Source organism: Podarcis filfolensis, assembly GCF_964270895.1.
Source record: "Podarcis filfolensis genome assembly, chromosome: 6".
Taxonomy (NCBI): domain Eukaryota; kingdom Metazoa; phylum Chordata; class Lepidosauria; order Squamata; family Lacertidae; genus Podarcis; species Podarcis filfolensis.
In genome coordinates this window covers 47,450,870-47,458,829 of record NC_139609.1, presented here as the reverse complement: position 1 = coordinate 47,458,829, position 7,960 = coordinate 47,450,870, and positions in this window count along the sequence as shown.

Below are 7,960 nucleotides of genomic sequence, written 5' to 3'. Positions count from 1 at the left end.
GAGGGAAGGAGCGGGAGGGAGGAGGAGGGTGCGCCTGTACGCGCACAGAGTGTGTAACCCAGCATTGCTCCGATAATGTAATAATGGCGGTGCCCTGGGAAAGTAATTGAATTAAGTGGCTTTTGTTAATGGTTTTAAGATTTAGAAGTGTAAATAACAGTTAGGGCTCTTTAATGGACTTTAGTTTTAGGTAACCGCAGCCCAGCGCCTAAGAAATGCTTTGCTGTTAATATTATGTCAGATTGTTTTGTTACTGCTCCAGCTTCATGCCTGCAAAGCATATTTTGCCATTTTAAAGCTGAGGGTGTTTATCATCCGTCCTTTCTAACTTCAGATGGAGCTTAATTCGGAAAGCATTTGCATGAGCTGCTCTCATTCAGTTCCCTATCAGTTATTCTCACTGCTGGGAATAAAGTCTTATTCCTTCTGTAGCTGCTTTGGAGAACTTCCCTGACTTAGGGGTTATGCCACTCAAAAGCCCATAGTCCTATTTACATGTTCATTATTAAGTGGGATGCAGCCGCCGCTGTCCTCCATCGGCAAGATGGGAAAGGGGCGGATTCTGCTCAGAGGAGTAAAACTACAGTTACAGGAAGAGTTACCCCTCTAGGAAGAGAAGAGAGTGTGGTGCTTTTATCTCCCTCTCTCTTCCCCCCTCCTCCCTCTATCTCTCCGCTTCCTCGACAGGTATGATGAGCCAAGGGATTTAAAATGTCTTTCATGGGAACTCATTCTGCTTAAAATATTATTGGATTTTCATTTAGGAGCCTATCAAAATGGGAGACTAAAGTCTGGAGCAAAGCTGGCTAAGCCACATAGGCCCAAACAAACAGTCTTACCTTTGGCCAATGGGATGGGGCTTTCCAGAACTTTGGGCAAGCTGCAAAGTGCTTTGTAAGCATTAATTTGATGAGGCGGATGATTGTCTGAAAGGAGAGCAGGCCTTACTAGGCTGTACCATCAGCCTGTGGCTGCAGGCAGTCTTGGATTACAGAGGGAGGACTGGAATCCAGGGGGAGTGCTATTGAGTCATGCCTAAATCTTACTGAAATGAAGAGAACTGTCTCCTCTCCCACTGATTTCAATGGGATGTAGATACACCTAGCTTCCTGTGGATTGTAGTCAAAGTGTATCACACCACAAGGAGCTACAGCACCTCCTGTTGAATGTGTATAATGGTCTGAATATTTGGGGGCATACTTTGTTACTGGGACGCAGGTGGCGCTGTGGGTTAAACCACAGAGCCTAGGACTTGCTGATCAGAAGGTTGGTGGTTCGAATCCCCGCAACGGGGTGAGCTCCCGTTGCTCGGTCCCTGCTCCTGCCAACCTAGCAGGTCAAAAGCATGTCAAAGTGCAAGTAGATAAATAGGTACTACTCCGGCGGGAAGGTAAACGGCGTTTCTGTGCGCTGCTTTGGTTCGCCAGAAGTGGCTTAGTCATGCTGGCCACATGACCTGGAAGCTGTATGCCAGCTCCCTCGGCCAATAAAGCGAGATGAGTGCCACAACCCCAGAGTTGGTCACGACTGGACCTAATGGTCAGGGGTCCCTTTACCTTTACCTTTGTTAACATGATTTATTTCTTGGCCATCTTACTGTAATATCCCCTGATGTTTAATTTGTTCATTTTGTGTGTTTGTGTGTCCCAAATAGAATGGACAGTAATAATTAGTAAGCACAATGCCCCTTTCCCAATTTATTCATGGTTGCAATGCAACATGCATTCCGGGCCAATTATTTTCTCTTCTAAAAATGTCCACATATCCATTGACTTTCTGTTATCCAGAAGGATAAATCAGAGACGGGAAAGGAAGGTACTTTTTACCATATGTGGCGGACATGCAAAGAGGTAAATGCTTTCTGGGAAATGATATATAATGAGTTAAAAACACCTTTGTTAAAAAACCAGAAGCCTTTTTATTAGGTATAGTGGGGAGAGAGATACTGAGACAAGATAAAAAAAACTGTTCTTATATGCAACAACTGTGGCAAGACTTTTGTTAGCCCCAAGATGGAAACAACAACAGGAGCTACCAACCAAAGAAGAGAGGCAGATGAAAATGATGGACTTTGCGGATCTGGCAAAACTGACGAGAAGAATCCGGAACCAGTGAGACCAAGCATCCCAAAAGGACTGGAACAAATTTATATTATATTTGAAAGTCACCTTTGCATAGTGATGGAAGAAAGGAAGCATGTTAGGCATATGAGCAAATCCACTCCTACAATCCTCTTAGTATAAAGTTTTTGAAGTAGCATTTGCAGGATAATAGACAATGGCATTTGCTCCAGCTCCACCAATGTAAACTAGGTTGGAGATGGAAACAGCCCTGTTGGACGCATTCAGTGACTGTGCTTATCTTCGGCTTCATGAGTACTAGCTACACCTCTTGCCTTGATGCAGATGCCTTGCATAGTTGGTTCTGGTGCCAAGGGAAAAGGCAGAGCAGATGATGTGGTCTAAGCGGAGATAGGGAAGAGAAAATATCCTCCTATTAGATTTCTCCAAGCCCTCCAATGAGACACTTGATACTTGACACTAGGACATAGCGACAGTCCCTAATCCATCTGGGAAGCAGCTGGGACGGATTTTCCAACCCTGGTGATTTGGGTGGATTATTTCAAGCCTGGGAGAGCTGTGAAATTATTGAGCTGTTTCAGCCAATAGAAGATCAAGATGTGTGAATTTATTTTTATTACCCTTAAGAAGCTGCAGTGTTACTGGCCTATGTGATGTCACCCTTCATGACATAGATGCGGGACGATGACTGAAAGAAAACAATGTCTATGGAATCCTCTGTCCTAAGGGTCAAAGTCAAGTGATGCTCATTGAAAGTTAATGTGTGGAGAAGAGGTGCTTCACTCTTTCCTTTTGCCTGCTTCTTTCTGATAAATTATCACACATGCTTTTGCTTCTTTTATTCCGTTTACCTGTCTTTTGAACTAGTCCATATGAACTAACAGCAGGGCAAAACTCCAGGATTTTGGGAGCCTTTGGGCACATTTGCAAAGCAGAGAAACTGCTATGGACATCACAGGCATACATTGTAACCAAGCACACACGACAACCCTATTGTTTTAATGAGTATTGTTTTAATATCATACATAGTGTGTGCTGCTTAGAGATTTTTTTAAAATATCCAGTAGTTAATAAATGCTTCTAAATAAAGATTTTTTTGTGTGTGCAAATTTCTCCTAATAAAGAATTTTTTTGATGCAGTTTTGACCAGTGTACACATTTTCTTCAATATACTGTGTTTTTGTTTTATTTTCACTAATAGCCACATTTTTATGCACAAATCCCTTAATATTTTTATAAACATTGCTTGATGGGAAGACTGCATCTCTAAATTAACTTTCAAAGATGTGTGTGCTTCTGTTCACATTCCCTTGCCCTCCAAAAGTGTGGATTTGATAGATTTGGCTTTAAATGCATACTGAATTGAATTTTTCCTCCATCCCTAAACAGGAGGCAGATATAGCTAATGACATTAGGATGGTGCACAGAGAAAGGAGATGTTGGCATACCTCTGCATTTCAAGGCATCACACTTACGAGCGTTGGCTGGTTGATTGTAACTTCCACTTATAGAAAAGGTTTTTTAACCTCTATACCGTATACTGTGAGAGACTGCATGCTTTTTAGAGCTGAAAGTCAAGTACTCTCCCTGAAAACCCAAATTGGATTGGCTTAACACAGGATAATTATTGGGCCAGTTTGACTTCTTCTATTCCATCAACCACATAGGAAGCATGCTGAGTCATAACTGTGAGTGCGTCCTAGGACCAGGCTTAGCTTCCATAGTGTAAATAGCAGTTTGTGCCACAGCAGGTAAACATAGTGTGTGTGTGTGTGTGTGTGTGTGAGAGAGAGAGAGAGAGAGAGAGAGAGAGAGAGAGAGAGAGAGAGAGAGAGAGACCTTACTGTGCTTGACTTGCCATAAAGTGTCCATCCTACAGGGCACTCTTAGTGTATGGTTGTCTTTGTCTCCAGGACAAATATAGAAAGAAATGTAGGAAGATGAAATAAACAACTACAGTGGTACCTCGGGTTACATACGCTTCAGGTTACATACGCTTCAGGTTACAGACTCCGCTAACCCAGAAATATTACCTCATGTTAAGAACTTTGCTTCAGGATGAGAACAGAAATCGTGCTCCGGCAGCACGGCTGCAGCGGGAGGCCCCATTAGCTAAAGTGGTGCTTCAGGTTAAGAACAGTTTCAGGTTAAGAACCGACCTCCAGAATGAATTAAGTACTTAACCCGAGGTACCACTGTATCTGACTTTTGGAAGACATCTGAAGGCAGCCCTGTATAGGGAAGCTTTTAGTGTTTGGTGTTTTACTGTGCCTAATGTGTTTAATTTGTTGGACGCCACCCAAAGTGGCTGGGGAAACCCCGTCAGATGGGCAGCATATAAATAAATAAATTGTTGTTGTGGTTGTTGTTACTGAGTCAGGCCCATTGGTCCATCAAGCTCAATATCATCACTGACTGGCTGTCTAGGGTTTCAGACAGGAGCCTTTCTCAGTTTGTGCTGTGCTGCTGAGCTACAGCTTCATCTTCAAGAGAAGAGCACCTGTGCAAGGAATGAGGAAGAGAAGCACATCTGGGAAGCCAACAAGGCTTAAAAAGAAGGTCTTAAGGTGCTTAAGGAGGGATATCAGTAGTAGTTTGTGGAGAGAGAGATTTTTACTGTGGGGGGAGGAATGATTCTCAGTGAAGGCCTGTTTGGCTATATGTAGATTGGGGAGGGGGGACTGAATTATAATGCAGCGGGGAAAACATGCAACTGCATACTGTCGTGATTTTCAGAACTTGGGAGAAATAAAGTTGTTGTGCGCAGAGCCCTCCCTCCATGAAGTGCACCTAAAAGCACCCACAAGGTGGGAAGCTTGTCGAAAGGAAGGAGCAGCATCTCTGGTTCAATCTCGTTCTGGCACAAAAAGGGTTAAGGAGATAATCTGTGGGCTCTCCAACACAAAGAGAAAGTGGGCTTTCTGATCCATAAAGGATAAGGCTGCAGGGGACCCCATCAGACTCCTCAGTGTGAAATTACACCGCAGCAGAGGGTCTACATTCCTCCCACTGTACAACATTAAAGAGATGAATTAGAACCTGACAGTCATAGGCTTAATAGGCCTACTTGCAGCCATAGGAAGAAGGGGCCAATCAGAAGCAAGGGCTTTTGGTCACCTGTCTTTGGAGGTTATCTGAGGCTGCCTTTTCCTCCTCCATTGTGGCAAGCCTAAAAATAGAAGAAGCAGTGTGTTGATACTTACAGCAGCAGCATGCCTGTACCAATCTGCTGTCAGGATCTCTTAATAAGCAACTAGGTAGCATGATACAGCATGAAACATCTGAGGCTATTGGGATTTGTGCCATTTCTTGGGATTTGTTCCACTAAAAGAGACAACAGGTGCCTTTATGTCAGAAACTCTTCTTGGACAGGTCAATGCTTTGACAGATTGATGCTTTGAAACCACCGAGATAGCACCTTGGTAGATTATATGATGCTTTAATGGAGATCTTTGATGAGACAAATCTAAAAGATGTATCTGGAAATACTTCCCAAATTGAAGCAAAGGCCCTTGATGACACAATCTGTAAGTTCAAGTTTGTGGTATACCTTGTTACATAGTAGAACATCCATTTTGAAGTCAACTTTACAAGCAAGCTGCTACAAAAGTAGGGAAGCTGATTTAAATTCAGCTGCAAGCCAATTGCAAGTAGCCAAGAATTAATTCGTGGGCTGCATGTGTGATGAGAGCTTTCGTAGATGCTTCTGGGATTGCAAGGGAGCTAGAAATACTACCAAATTGAGACAGAACAAGCTAGAAAAGGGAGAAAGAACTGGCAGTTGAGTATGAGACCCAAGAAGAGGCACTGCAAGGTCCAAAGCAGAAATTCAACGTAAGTTTCTGCTATGCTGATTTAGGCATAGTCATTCAATCTGTGGAAGATACAACCCCACAGCTGCAACAATATGATTCCCTGTTTGGCTTCCTGTTGATACAGTATCAGCAAAAATATCTATTGAAGATGTACTTAAAGCCTGCAAGCATTAGGGGAAATAATTGATGCACAATGGAAACAAAGATATTGATGCTGAAGATCTGTGCTGTGAATGTATAGCCATAGCTCAAAGATCTCCAAAATCTGTGCCACCACAAGGAGTACCTCTCTACATCCTGCAACAAAAACTCCTGGATAATGTGCCTAATGTTTCTGTTACTCTTAGGATCCTTCTCATACTTTGTGCCACTTCCCTCTGACTGGTATGATCTGCCAATCTGTGAGCTCAGTTCAGAAGAGAGGTATGGGCACTAAAGAGGATAGTACTGAGTCAAGTACTGCTCATGACAGCAGTCATTAGCTGCAGACAAAATCTTATCCCAATAGCTCAGACAGACATGCATTTCTCCTTCCAATCTCCTGTACTCCAACAAGATTAGAATTCTGCAGTACTGGACAGTGCATTTTTCTTAAGTTGCAGAAAGGCTATCCCATGTACATGCTCATAACTCTAACATTTACTGGCTGGAGGGTATTCAAGGGATGGAACTTTCTTATAGTTTGGGCATCACACACAACTGGTGTAAAAAGGGAAACTCTGCACCCAATAGCAGCAATAGGATACCAAGGGTGCAGGCAATCAGCTGCAAATTCACTCTTAAAACCATTGGATCAAACAGTTACCATAGCACTATAAATGGTAAGTGTGGAAAGGCCCCTCATGTGTTTTCAGAACTGGGCAGGACTAACCCAAAGAGTCAAGATTTGAGATGAACTTTTACTGTTCCAGTCAATTACATCCCTAAAAGGTGACCTTTTGTTTCCCTTTTAGATGTGAATGTATGAAATCTCTTGGTTCCCTCCTTTTCCCTCCCCTGTTCTTCAGGAAAGCATTCAAAACAGGCCGCAAGCCCCTTGAGAACTTTTGACTTTGGGGAAGGGTCCTGAAGGATTAACTGTGCCTGTTTGATGGGGAAACATGAGACACTAAAGAACGGAATGTGCTCTCTGCTCAGGTAGCTGATAGGTGACTGGAGGCTGCAGTCCTAGAGCCTCTTACCTGGAAGGTAGCCGCATTGAACTCAATGGGGTATAGATAAGATTTGCACTTTTTTTGGAAGGATTTAGAAGTAGATTGAACACCAAGGCTATAAGGCTACTAGAATGGAAATCTGATGTTTCAGTTTTCCCTTGCTGAAGCAGAGACAATGCCCTTTTATCAATGAAAATACTATATTGCTGAAATTTAAGAAAACTATTAAACAACCAACTGAATTAAAATCTGCATGAAAGAGACTGTAAACCTCAACAATACAATGATTAAAGGAGCTCTGCTGAAGACAAATTTAAATGGAAAGTGACAAAATTCAAGTACCATGAGTTGGTGGTTTGTTTGCTTTTCTCTACTTAAAGTTGAAGCTGCCACTGAGTGTTGGATTTTGAATCATAGTAGCTGTTCATACAATTTCCTACCATAGCACTGGGACCATTTGTTTAATTCTGCTTTGGCAGCTGTTCTCTCTGAGTTTGGGGGATGAACTGAATAAATGTGTTGCACGCCTCTAAAGGTATTTGTCAGGGGGAAATGATGACCACACAAATGTGTGTGCACTAGGGTTGCCAACATACCTTTTAGGAAGGCTCCTGTGGTACATTTTTATGTGGCAAAGTGAAATCCAGCTGTCGAAGCTTTCCTTAGCAGGCAGATCAGGTGGCTTGTGTTATACTTCAACCCCAGAGGAAATGCATCACCCCCCCAAAAAAAATACTAAATAGGACAGTGTCAGCATAAAATGTGCATGTACTTTTTTACATACAGCTATGGAAATTCAGTACATCTCACTGTAGTGAATACTCTGCCCAAATGACCTCTGTGTGTGCTCAAAATGTTGTCTTGGTGTTTGCTGTTGGTGGGCAACTTCAGGGCCCCTCCTGTTCTCCCT